This window comes from Nomascus leucogenys, chromosome 3 (genome assembly GCF_006542625.1).
Source record: "Nomascus leucogenys isolate Asia chromosome 3, Asia_NLE_v1, whole genome shotgun sequence".
Classification (NCBI taxonomy): domain Eukaryota; kingdom Metazoa; phylum Chordata; class Mammalia; order Primates; family Hylobatidae; genus Nomascus; species Nomascus leucogenys.
Genome location: NC_044383.1, coordinates 31,058,713 through 31,072,416, shown reverse-complemented (window position 1 = coordinate 31,072,416; position 13,704 = coordinate 31,058,713). Strand labels below are relative to the sequence as shown.

Genomic DNA, 13,704 nt, shown 5'->3' with positions numbered 1-13,704 from the left:
TCCTGAGTAGCTGGGATTACAGGTGCCTGCCACTGCACCCAGCTACTTTTTGTATTTTTAGTACAGATGGGGTTTTGCCATCTTGAACTCCAGGTCTTGAACTCCTGACCTCATGATCCACCCTCCTTGGCCTCCCAAAGTGCTGAGATTACAGGTGTGAGTGAGCTACCACGCCCAGCCTTTTGTTTTGTTTTGTTTTTGTTATGGTGAAAAGATATACATATATTTAGAATTACCCAGCTGGACTCAGTTTAGATGATCCCAATTTTGTTGGCAACATCCAAAGCATCGTAATTAGGAGCCAGTCCAACATATGCCTTCTTCTCTCCATCACGCTGAATCAGGATGTTGGCCTTGGCCACATCAGTGTCATAGAGCTTCTTCACAGCCTATTTGATCTGGTGCTTGTTGGCCTTAACATCCACAGTGAACACAAGTGTGTTGTTGTCTTCTGTCTTCTTCATGGTGGACTCAGTGGTCAGTGGAAACTTGATGATAGCATAGTGGTCAAGCTTGTTCTCCGGGGTTGGTCTTCTGAGGGTACTTGGGCTGCCTCCAGAATCCACACGTCACCGCCGGAAGGTAGGTGACGTGCGGATCTTCTTTTTTTTGTGGCTGTGGACACCTTTCAACACTGCCTTCTTGGCCTTCAAAGCCTTTGCTTTGGCTTCGGCTTTAGGAGGAGCAGGAGCTTCCTTCTTTGCTTTCGGCACCGTCTTGTGAAAAGGGCCTCCCTTTTAATTAACACAAAATCATCTACTTTGGCCTCACAGCCATTAGAATGGCTACTATCAAAAAAAAAACCAGAAAATAGTATGTTAGCAAGCATGTGAAGAAATTGGCACCCTTGTACACTGTTGATAGGAATGTAAAATGGTGCAGCTGCTGTGGAAAATGGTCTGGTGGTTCTTCAGAAAGTTCAATATGGAATTACTGTATGATCCAGCAATCTCACCTCTGGGTATGTATCCAAAAGAACTGAAAGCAGGGACTTGAACAGATATTTGTGTACCAGTTTTCATAGCATCCAAAAAGTGGAAGTAACTCGTGTCCATCAACAGATGAATGGGTAAACAAAGTATGGTATATACATATAATGGAATATTACTCAGCCTTAATAAAAGGAAGGAAATTCTGCCACATGCTGCAGGCTACAACATGGATGAACCCAGAAGACATTATGGCAAGTGAAATAAGCCAGACACAAAAAGACAAATATTGTATGATTCCACTTATATAAGGTACTTAGAGTAGTTAGGTTCATAGAGACAGAAGGCAAAATGTTGGTTTCCAGGGGTTGGAAGCAGTAGAATGGGGAGTTACTGTTTACTGGGTATAGAGTTTCAGTTGGGGAAGATGAAAAAAGAAGTCCTGGAAATGGAAGGTTCTTATGGTTGCACAACAATATGAATGTACTTAATGCCACTTAAAGATGGCTAAATTGGTGAATTTTATGTTGATGTATTTTACTACAACTAAAACTGAAAAAAAAATTAATAAAGTGATTTGGGACATTAATTTACATCTTTAAAATATCTTTACTTTTGCCATATTCTGTTAGCAAGAAGCAAGTTATAGGTCTCGCCCACACTTGGGGGAAAGTATTAGACGGCTTGAGTACCAAGGGGATGGGGACCATGGGGCCACCTTAGAGTCTGCCTGCCACATTTCCTAAAACTCAGAAGCAAAATAAAACAAGTGAAATTCACAGCATACCAAATTGGTGTCAAAACAATACACAGAGATCTTAAAATATAGTAATTTGTATGTATATCCCTAATGTATACACAGACAGAAAAAACCGTTTTCAGTAATCATGTTGTTAATAAAAATATTGATATTATTCTGAAACTAGTATATGGATATAATAGGATAAAGCAAATAAGTAATTATGTTAGAAAGCAAGATGTTCAGCATAAGATTAGAAAGATACAAATATATGGCCAGGCGTTGTGGCTCACATCTGTAGTGCCAGCTATTTGAGAGGCTAAGACGGGAGGATTGCTTGAGCCCAGGAGTTTGAGCCTGCAGTGAGCTATGATTGTGCCACTACACTCTAGCCTGCGTGACACAGTGAGACCTTGTCTCTAAAACAATAATAAAATAAATAAAAGATACAAATATAAAATCAAATAAGTAAAAATGTTATGTTCTTAAATTTGGATTCTAATTAGCAAGATGAACAAAAGATCTGTTTTCTCTTTCTTTTAAAAAAAATGTATTTTATCTTTGTCACTAAAAAAGCCGTGAAACAGGCTGGGCGCATTGGCTCCTGTAATCCCAGCACTTTGGGAGGCCGAGGCAGGCAGATCATGAGGTCAGGAGATCAAGACCAGCCTGGCCAATATGGTGAAACCCTGTCTGTACTAAAAATACAAAAAATTAGCTGGGCGTGGTGGCATGCGCCTGTAGTCCCAGCTACTTAGGAGGCTGAGGCAGGAGAATCACTTGAACCCGGGAGGCAGAGGTTGCAGTGAGCTGAGATTGCGCCACTGCACTCCAGCCTGGGTGACAGAGCAAGACTCTGTCTCAAAAAAAAAAAAAAAAAAAAGGCGTGGTGGCGCGCCTGTAGTCTTAGCTACTTGGGAAGCTGAGGTGGAAGGATCGCTTGAACCCTGGAGGTTGAGGCTACAGTGAGCCATAATGGTGCCGCCATGCTCCAGCCTGGGAAACAGAGCAAGACCTTGTCTCAAATTTTTTTTAAAAAGCTAGCCTGGTTGAAAATGCCAGTGGTGCCATTTTAGTTGCCAGCCAAGGATGGCTCCTAATGTTCTAGTCCATTTTCTGCCGCTTATAACAGAATATCTGAAACTGGTAATTTATAAAGAAAAGGAATTTATTTCTTACAGTTACAGAGGCTGAGAAGTCCAAGGTTAAAGGGCCCCATCTGATGAAGGCCTTCTTGCTGGTGAGGAGTCCCTGCAGAGTCCCAGGGACATCACATGGCAAGGGGGCTGAACTTGCTAGCTTAGGTCTCTCTTCTTTATAAACCCACCAGTTTCTACCCCCATTGCCCACCTCTGTGATAATCCATTAACTTATTTATATATGAGGGCAGGGCCCTCATGACCTAATCACCTCTTAAAGGCCCCACCTCTCAATACTGCCAGATTGGAGATTGAGTTTCAACATGCCTTTTGAAGGAGGCAGACATTCAAATCATACCACCTAGCTTCCTGGCATGTCCAGATTAGTGTCACTGCATTTGGAGTGATGCCACAGTAGCCAGTGTGATGGCTGCTGGTGCCACATAGCAGAGGGGTCAAGGAGGAAGATCATCTTTCCAACATTAAGTATATAGATAATACATAGATAAATTTCAGATTTTTTTTTTTGAAACAGGGTCTCTGTTGGCCAGGCTGGAGTGCAGAGGTGTGATCTTGGCTCACTGCAGCCTCAACCTCCCAGGCTCAAGTGATCCTCCCACCTTAGCCTCCGAGTGGCTGGGTCTACAGGCACATGCCACCACACCCTGCTAATTCTTCTGTGTTTTTTTTTTTTTTGTAGAGATGGGGTCTTGGTATGTTGTCCAGGCTGGTCTTGAACTTCTGGACTGAAGTGATCCACCCACCTCAGCCTCCCAAAGTGCTGGGATTACAGGCATGAGGTACTGCACCTGACCTCAGATGTTAAAAACTTAGACTATACAGATAAAGTCAAAGTTCTCTGTGACCATCCCACCCAATCTCAGGGCCCTCGCTAAAGAAACCCTCTTTATCCATTTGGTGTGAGTCCTTGCAGCTTGCCAGATTTTTTTCTATGTATTCACCTTCTTCTGGGTACCTATGAAATGGTTTGGGTTTCTATAGTTTTTTTTCTTTCTTTAATGTAAATGAAACTGTACTGCCCTTCACAACTGGATTTTTCAGTTGACAGTATGTCTTGAAGATCTTTATTTAATTTTTTTTACTGTTGCCTGTGATTTTATTGTATGAATAAACCATAATTTAACTATTCCCCTGGCGATGCACCTTTAGGTTGTTGCCATTTTTCCAGTATTACAAACTGCACAGATGCAGTGACCATCCTTATTCATTCCTCCTTGTGACATGTTTGTTTTGCTCTAGAGTACATATTTATAAGTAGAATGATTGGGTCAAAGGGAAGTTACCCTTTATATTAATAGATTCTGCCATTTGGTCCTCCAAAGTGACTAGTTTATAGGTCCGTGGCAACTAAATGTTTTGTTTTGTTTTGTTTTGCAGTGACAAGGTTTTGCTCTGTTGCCTAGGCTGGAGTGCTATGATACAATTATAGCTCACTGTAACCTCGAATGCCTTGGCTCAAATGATCCTCAAGCCTCAGCCTCCCAAGTAGCTGTGGAACTACAAGTGTGGACCACCATGCCTGGCTAATTTTTAAATTTTTTTGTAGAGACAGGGTCTCACTGTGTTGCCCAGGCTGGTCTGGAACTCCTGGTCTGAAGCAACCTTCCTGCCTCAGCCTCCCAAAGCTGTAGGATTGCAGGTGTGAATCACTGCACCCAGTCTAAATGGGTTTTCATTCCTGATTTAACTGGTCTCTTCAGGAAGAAGATGGGAGGAGTAGAAGCATGTGCTGGATTTTTTTTTTTTTTTTTTTGACATGGAGTCTCACCCTGTTGCCCAGTCTGGAGTGCAATGGCACGATCTTGGCTCACTGCAACCTCCGCCTCCCAGGTTCAAACGATTCTCCTGCCTCAGCCTCCTGAGTAGCTGGGATTATAGGTGCCCACTACCACGCCCAGCTAATTTTTGTATTTTTAGTAGAGACAGGGTTTCACCATGTTGGCCAGGCTAGTCTTGGATTTTAAAGCTTCAAAGGATTTCCTGGGATTGTTTTTTCTTTTTTCTTTTTGGAAATGGGGTCTCACGTCTTACTCTGTCACCCAGGAGTGCAGTGGTGTGATCATGGGTCACTGCAGCCTCCATCTCCCAAGGCTTAAGTGATCCTCCCACTTCAGCCTCCCGAGTAGCTGGGATCACAGGCATGTGCCACGACACCTGGCTAAATTTTGTATTTTTTGCAGAGACAGGGTTTTGCCATGTTGCCAAGGATGGTGTCAAACTCCTGTGCTCAAGTGATCCACCTACCTCAGCCTCCCAAAGTGCTGGGATTACAGGCATGAGCTACTGGCCTCTTTGTTCTTAAAGCCAAAGGGACTAAGGTTTTAAACTCGTAGTCTTGGCTGGGCACGGTGGCTCACGCCTGTAATCCCAGCACTTTGGGAGGCCAAGGCGGGCGGATCACGAGGTCAGGAGATCGAGACCATCCTGGCTAACATGGTGAAACTCCATCTCTACTAAAAATACAAAAAAATTAGCCAGGCATGGTGGCGGGCGCCTGTAGTCCCAGCTACTCGGGAGGCTCAAGCAGGAGAATGGCGTGAACCTGGGAGGCGGAGCTTGCAGTGAGCCGGCATCGCGCCACTGCACTCCAGCCTGGGCGACAGAGCGAGACTCCCTCTAAAAAAAAAACAAACAAAGAACAAAGAGGCTTGGGGCCAGGCATGATGGCTCATGCCTGTAATTCCAGAACTTTGGGAGGCCGAGGTGGGTGGATCACTTGAAGTCGAGAGTTCAAGACCAGCCTGGCCAACATGGTGAAACCCCATCTCTACTAAAAATACAAAAATTAGTCTGGGTGCGGTGGCTCACACCTGTAACCCCAGCACTTTGGGAGGCTGAGGCGGGTGGATCATAAGGTCAAGAGATCGAGAACATCATGGCCAACATGGTGAAACCCTGTCTGTACTAAAAGTACAAACATTAGCTAGGCATGGTGGCGCATGCCTATAGTCCCAGATACTTGGTAGGCTGAGGCAGGAGAACTGCTTGGACCCATGAGGCAGAGGTTGCTGTGAGCTGAGATCATGTCACTGCACTCCAGCCTGGCGACAGAGCAAGACTCTGTTTCAAAAAAAAAAATTAGATGGACATGGTGGTGCGCACCTGTAATCCCAGCTGCTCAGGAGGCTGAGGCAGGAGACTTGCCTGAACTTGGGAGGCAGAGGTTGCAGTGAGCTGAGATGGCACTGCTGCACTCCAGTTTGGGTAACAGAGCGAGACTCTGTCTCAAAGGAAAAAAAAAAAAAAGAACAAAGAGGCCTGGGCTCTGCCTTGTGTGTAGGTGCAGGCCCTCGTGCTGGTGAAGGAGAGAGGAACAAGGGCAGGTCTTGCTCAGTTACAAGCCTGTGGGCAGAAGATTCTGCCTTCTCATGCTGACAGGTGTCTAAACAGATGGAGCTGCTTAAAAAGAAAAGTGAAGGCATCTGCTAGATTAGGACTCCAAGCTCTCTCAAGGGGTAAGCAAGGACCTGTGTACTTTACAGGTGGGCATAGCATATATGGGTGAGTAAATGAGGTTTGACTAGTGACAGCTACAAGCTGTGGCCAAGTGAACCCTCCTAAGCTCTGTAGGCAGTCAGGGTCCTCACCCTCACTGGGGGGAGAATGAGGCTGTCTGCTGTGTGCCCTGCCCATGTGGGCACAGGGTGAGTGTCAGGTCCACAGTCTATCTCTAGCGAAGCTCCATCAGTCCAGTTCTGAAAGGTTTGCAGCCCCCTACACTCGCTTTGGGGTGAGAGCCTGCAGGGCCTCTGGCAGCCTGCCAGCCTTCCACCTCCCCTGCTGTGACTTGTATTCCAGTTTACTGAGCATCTCTGCTTATAAAGGGATTTTCCTTACACTTCACTGTTTGCCTTTATGATCGCGGCTTTGAGGGAGAGGAAGGAAGCTGAAGAGCGGGAGGTTGTGGAGAAAATGCATAGGGAAGCAGTTTTGAGTCTCTGGCTAGCTGTGCGATTCCTTTGATTCCAGGCAAAACGTGGAAGGAATAGCCTTTACATTTCCTTTTGGTTTTGCAAGAGCAAATATGTCTTCTCTCAGTCTTCTTTATTTAATCAAGTGGGACTGCGTATTCATTTCCCGTCTCCATGTCTTGCAACCACATTTAGCCAAATTAATATCAGACAGAGCTAGCTGAGGGAAGCTCTCAAACCAAACACTCGAATGAACTTTTCAAGTGATAAAACTGCATCCAGAACTTTGAAAAGGTAGGTGGGTGGGGGTAGGGGTTAATTCTTGATTCTACCACATGACCACGTTGGGAAACTCTACAACTGGTCACCATCTGCACCATTTGACCAGCTATGAAGAATTTTACCTTCTAGCCCCAAGAGCTCCTCAACCACACGTACAGAGAATCTGTTTTGGGTCTCCTCCCCCACACCCCCCACAGTTTGTTTGCTTTGTTGTTTTTTCTTTCTTAAAGAGAGTTTCTGTCTTTCCCCTTCTTTGGAGTTTGATTGGAAGCCCTGCAGAGGGGCTGTTGAGCAGTCAGCCATGTTCCTGGGATTATCCTTCCTTCAGAGCATCTGCCTGCTGTGCACTGTGTGGGGAGAAAGGCAGGGGTGCGAAATTCTGTTGGTTTGTAACAAATTGTAGCTTCTGAGCTGGGGAGTATCCCATCTTTTCCTCTTCTTGCAGGAGGTCCACTGTTAAAGGGGAATTACCCAGGACGTGGTTTTTTTTTTTTTTTTTGCCCCTACGCTGTTTATACATCATTGCATTCAATTTCTGTCCCAGTTCCTAGTGTGGGCCTTGTCTCAAGACTCTGCTGCAAGGTTTCTATCCTAGTTCCTAGTGTGGGTCTTGTGTCATGACTCTGCTGTAAGGTTCTTTGGCTTTGGCTTGGGGAGGGGGCGTGGAGCCGGGTAGGCAGGGAAGTGGAGGGAAGTGCTCACTCTCAGCTTTATTTGGATTCCTGGAGGAAGGAGAGTTGCTGTTACCAGGAAAAGTCAGTGTTGATCAGACAAGAAGAGGATCTGCTGCCTTCCTTTGGTGGGTGAGTACTGTTAGGTTGAGGGAGAATTTGCCTGGAGGAGGCTCTGGGTCTTCCTGAGGGCAGTGCCCTCTGTACAGTGCCTGGGGTTACTCCTCCCTAAAATGAGGGTAGCATTGTGTGGGTGTGCTAAGGGCTCCAGAAATGTCATTTGTGGCTGTGCTATACCCCGTGGCCTAAAACTTTGTAGGCTCTTCATTTCTGGCAACAGACTAGGCACGCACATCTCTATTCTCCTCTCTGGTTTAGAAATTAGGCTTGGGCCAGGCGTGGTGGCTCACACCTGTAATCCCAGCACTTTGGGAGGCCGAGACAGGTGGATCACTTGAGGTCAGGAGTTCAAGACTAGCCTGGCCAACATGGCAAAACTCCATCTCTACTAAATACAAAAATTAGCTGGGCATGATGGTGTGTACCTGTGGTCCCAGCTACTTGAGAGGCTGAGGCACGAGAATCACTTGAACCAAGGAAGTAGAGGTTGCAGTGAGCCGAGATTATGTCATTGCACTCCAGCCTGGGCGACAGAGAGAGATTCTTGTGTCCAAAAAACAAAAAAGAAGAAGAAGAAGAAGAAATTAGGCATGGGTTTTAGAAATTACTATGAGCTTACAGAGAGATCCAGTGGGGGCAGTGGGCAGACTGAGTGGCCCCCATTAGGAGCACCTGGGCTGGGTAGAAGCCAACAGGACTAACTTTGAACTTGATTTCCTTCACTGCCTCAGCCAGAGATGTTTCGTTCAGCAAAACCTCTAGATTTTCTCCTCCTCTCACTGGGGAGTCATGAAGCTCCCAGGCCTGTGTTGACCTGTAGTTCTGCCGCCGTACATATATTTCTGCTCGTGGGCCTTCTGTTGACTTGAGAAGGAGCTGTCTTCCAATCTCAGAGGAAGCCTTCTCTGGGCCCAGCTCCGCTGCGCAGTCCACCATGGCCGCAGGAGTAGCAGCTTGAGCCTTCTAGGAAGAAGGGCGGGTTAGGCAGTTGCCAGAGTCTCCCCACAGGTGTCGGCTTCATCCTGGGACTTCCAGATATGGGGCATAGGCTAACTGAACCTTCCTCCTCAGCAGTCTGTGTTACTGGGGACATGTCTGTCACATCTGACATTTTGGGAAAGAACTGCTAAGCCCCCTAGGACCAGCTCCAGGTGTTCACAGAAGACACTTAAGCCCTGGTTATCAGAATGATTTGTGAACACCAGAAATGCAAGAGGAGTGGAGATTTTTTCTTGAGAGACTATGATGGCTGAGACATTGTCAAATATTTGACCTCCAAGTTGACAGACCTGAGCCTGCCAGGCTGCTTTGGGTCACCTCCCATTTTCCTGCTCTCTCAAAAACACCTCTTGCAGACTAGCCACTCCTGTGACACCTGGCACAGTCCAGTTGCGTTTCCTGCCCTTGTTCTCTGTCCCTGGAAAGCACGGAATCATCTCAGAGCATGCAGAAGAGCACCTGGAGAAAAGGGACATTTGGCTTTCACGGCGCCAAGCTTCACGCTCCTGGGCTCCCAAAGGGAACATTAGTCTCCTCTCCACGGACCAAGCATGTTAATTCTGACCCTGGGCTGGGGTGTTAGTTTCCAGGCTATTATGTAGAACATCACGGGGCCTGTACTTTTGCACAGAAGGGAGGCAGGCCGGCAATGTCTAGAGTTAGGATGAATTAAGAACTCTTGAAGAATGTATTTGTAAGAACTCAAGGAATGTATTTGCTTCTATGTTTCAAAGGCAGCACTATTTTACAAACAATAGCTGTTTTCTTCTGCAACCCTTCTCCCTAGATTTTGCTAACTTATTATATCCGGGAAAGTCCAACTTCAAACCACCATAACTGAAGCTGGATGTCGGGGAGGTGGGGGTGGGGTGATGGCCAATTGGAGGAGCCAGTAGGATTCTGTGCGCCTGTTCAGCACCCCCCATGTTTTCAGAGTTCTTGCCCAGGAGTTGTTTGTTAATGGGGAATGAGACGTGGAGGAATGAAATCTTTCTCCCAAGTGAGCAAGGTGTAGAACTGTGACTAGCATTTTTTGGGGGGAGGGGAGAGACTCCTTTTGCTACCCTGGAGTGTTATTTCCCTTCCAGTGAATTTGCCAAACAACATAAAAGTCGGGTAGCTGAGGGAGGTTTCTCCTGGTGCTTGGGGGCAAAGCTCCAAGGAGGGAAGGGAATAGAAAGTGTCTATCCAGCCTTACCTGGAATGGCGGTGTTCTTTCAGACACTGGGTCGGGGGAGCTTCTGCTGTGTGGTTTAAGTGGAGGTCTCTGGGATTTTTCACCCTGACTTTTCAATGAGGATACCTTGGGGAGCAAGAGAGAGGAAGCCAGCTCCTGTAACTGCTGGACTGAACAGCTGGGCCTCTAACTGAGGCATTATTAGCATTTGAAAGCCCCTCTGAAGGGGCCAAGAGCTTCCCAGGGTGGGCGCTGGGGCCTGAGTGCCGAGACCCCACAGTGGCTCCAACAGAATGGGGCTGAGCATCCAGGGCATAAAGACCAGACCGGACTCAAGAATGAACTCATTGTGGCTTTGTCCCATGCTTGAAAACTGTGACCAGGGCTCTTTCATTGTTAAGAAAGACCATTTCTTGTCCACAGAAGAGCTCATAAGTCTAGTTCCTTCATCAGGCAGAGCTGCGGAAGACCCTGCCCCTCGCTAGAAGTTTCTGTTAGTGTCCTGCTCTCCAAGCATTTCTGATGGAAGTTGCACTTTCTGCTCCCCACTTTAACTCAGGAGTACCTTTGGCCAAAGCCTGATCACACATGCTTAGGGTGGAACGTGTTGATCCTAGAGCAGCACCTGGGCCCAACTCCCTTTTCTTGCCTTAGAGTCTCCCTTTCCCAGCTGCCTAAATTAAGCCCCTTCCCAAGTTATTAAGCCTGCACAAAGTGCATTTTGGTCATTCTGGTTCAAACAGTTTGGGTTTGCGTAGTATTTTAAAATCATGTTAATTCTGGTTAATAAAAGATCAAAGGTCATGGCTCCAAATCTTTCCAGCCTTTACCCTGTTTCCAGCCTAAATAAATCCCCACCTGGTTTGGCGTATGTTTCTTTTTTTTTTTTTTTTTTAATTATACTTTTAAGTTTTAGGGTATATGTGTACAACCTGCAGGTTTGTTACATATGTATCCATGTGCCATGTTGGTGTGCTGCACCCATTAACTCGTCATTTAACATTAGGTATATCTCCTAATGCTATCCCTCCCCCCTCTCCCCACCCCACAACAGGCCCTGGTGTGTGATGTTCAGTTTGGGGTATGTTTCTACAGACTAGACATCAGATAGGGTTGCAGAGCTCCAGGGAACTGGCCCATCCATTTCTTAAACCAGGAGCGATGGTGCCACCTACTGGGCACTTGCTGGTAGCGACAAGCTCTGTGGCCAGTCTTGTTTTCTGGTGACTTGGGTGAGAGTATTTGTACTGTATTCCAGTACACGAGTAATAACATACTGCAGTAGAAAGCATATTGAGTAGGCACACTATTTCCTGTTAACAGGCTTAGATACTGTGTTTGGGCAAGTTGCCCAGGGTCACAACCAGTTAGGGATGGAGGCAAATAGAAACAGGGCCTTCCCAACTCCGAAGTTCTCCACTAAGCCAGGGTTTGCCAAAACCAGCAGGCGATTTCAGCTGGTAACTGCACAAGAGTGGTAACTGGTAGCATGAATAGTGAAGCCACTTTTCTCTCTTTGGTTCTCTTTGTCTTTTTTTTTTTTTAAGATGGGGTCTTACTATGTTGCCCAGGCTGGTTTTGAACTCCTGGGCTCAAGAGATCCTCTCGCTGGGCCTCCCAAAATGCTAGGATTACAGGCATGAGCCACCATGCCTGGCCCAGTTTGTTCTCTCTCAGTCTTGGTGATTTTGTCTCAGCTCTATATGACTCTTTAAACCTTGAACAGCTCTTTGACCCTTGTTTATTTCATTTTTTAAACAATTTTAGGTAGGCAACAATATCAGCTAGAAATTAATAACATTTTGTTATCATATTATCCTGAAGTTACCACTTGAGGTAAGCAACAGTAATTTTCCATTTATTTTCCTTATTTAGTATAGTGATATGAAGTTGCCTTTTCAGAGTAAGTTTGTTTAGGTTAAAAAAAAAAAGGCAAGTCAATTTTAGGGGGAAAAATACAGGTAGGTAATGGTACAGATGGTACACAGATACGGCAAACATCCTGATGGGTATTGTGGATGAGCCCAAAGTTTGGAAAGTGTTGGGCCATGCCCATCATCACTGACGTACTGTGAGACCTTGGGCAATCTCAAGCATCCTTTTCTCATTTGTAGAAAAGAACATGTTAGTAGGTGATTGTTCAGGTCATGTAGACATACATAGTGCTGTGATGTCTCAGCATTATGGGTCAGGTTTCTCCCAGGCCAGGCTGCTGTACCTGGGGTAGTGGGAACAAAGAATTTAGAGGCTTGGCCTTGCTTCCGCTACTTTGCCTGTGCCTCAAGATTCCTTCCTTTTGCCTGCTATATCCTTTCTTTTTTAATAACAGATTTATTGAGATACGATTCACATACCATGTAATTCACAGTTGTGAAATCATCACCATAAAAAAAGAACCTCATACTGGTCACTCCCTATTCCCTCCAACCATCACAGCCCTAGACAACCACTAATCTACCATCTGTTTCCATAGATTTGCCTATTCTGGATATTCCATATGGATGGAATCATATAAGGTCTTTTATGACTGGCTTTTTTCACTTAGCATAATGTCTTTAAGGTTCATGTTGTAGTATATATTAGTATTTTGTTCCTTTTTATTGCCAGATAATACTTGTAATTGCTGTCTTTTTTATTTTAAACATTCTAGTGGATATGAAGTGGTGGTGTCTCATTGTGGGTTTTTTGTTTTCTTTTCTTTTGTTTTTTGAGACAGGGTCTCACTCTGTCATCCAGGCTGGAATACTATGGTGCGACCAAAGCTCACTGCAGCCTCCACATCCCGGGCTCAAACAATCCTCACACTTCAACCTCCTGAGTACCTGGGACTACAGGCTTGGGCCACCACACCCAGCTAATTTTTTTTTGTTTGTATTTTTTTTATAGAGATGGGGTTTTGCCATGGTTGCCCTGGCTGGTCTCAAACTGCTGGCCTCAAGCGATCCTCTCACCTTGGCCTCCCAAAGTGTTGGGAGGCTGCTGCACTGGCCTCATTGTGGTTTTGATTTGCATTCCCCTGATGGTTAATGACATTGAAGATCTTTTTATGTGCTTATTAGCTGTTTGTATATCTTTTTTTTTTTTTTTTTTTTTTTTTTGACAGAGTCTCACCCTGTTGCCCAGGCTGGAAGGCAATGGCACGATCCTGGCTCACTGCAACCTCTGCCTCCGGGTTCAAGCAATTCTCCTGTCTCAGCCTCCCTAGTAGCTGGGATTACAGGCTCATGCCACCACACCTGGCTAGTATTTGTATTTTTAGTAGAGACGGGGTTTCACCATGTTGGCCAGGCTGGTCTTGAACTTCTGACCTCAGGTGATCCACCCGCCTTGGCTTCCCAAAGTGCTGGGATTACAGGTGTGAGCCACCATGCCCGGCCAGCTGTTTGTATATCTTCTTTGGAGAAATATATTCAGATCCTTTGCTCATTTTTAAATTGAATTATTTATCTTTTATTATTGAGTTGTAAGAACTCTTTATATATTCTGGATACAAAATACTTAATGTATGCTGGATACTTATTAGATATATGATTTGCAAATATTTTCTCTCATTCTCTGGGTTTTTTCTTTTAAAATTGTGATTATATGTAACATAAAATTTATTATTTTAACAATTTCTAAGTGTACAGTTCTGTGACATTATTAAGTATACTCACATTGTTTTGCAGACATTACCACCATCCATCTCTAGAAGTTTTTCATCTTCCCCAACTTAA

General features: G+C 45.4%; 1 protein-coding gene and 1 pseudogene across 4 annotated transcripts in view; one reads left to right on the top strand and one right to left on the bottom strand.

Moving 5' to 3' along the window:
• SUFU (SUFU negative regulator of hedgehog signaling) overlaps positions 1-13,704 on the top strand; it is a 131,412-nt gene that overhangs the window by 71,057 nt on the left and 46,651 nt on the right. The window lies entirely within an intron of this gene.
• LOC100594870 lies at positions 252-8,748 on the bottom strand (annotated as a pseudogene).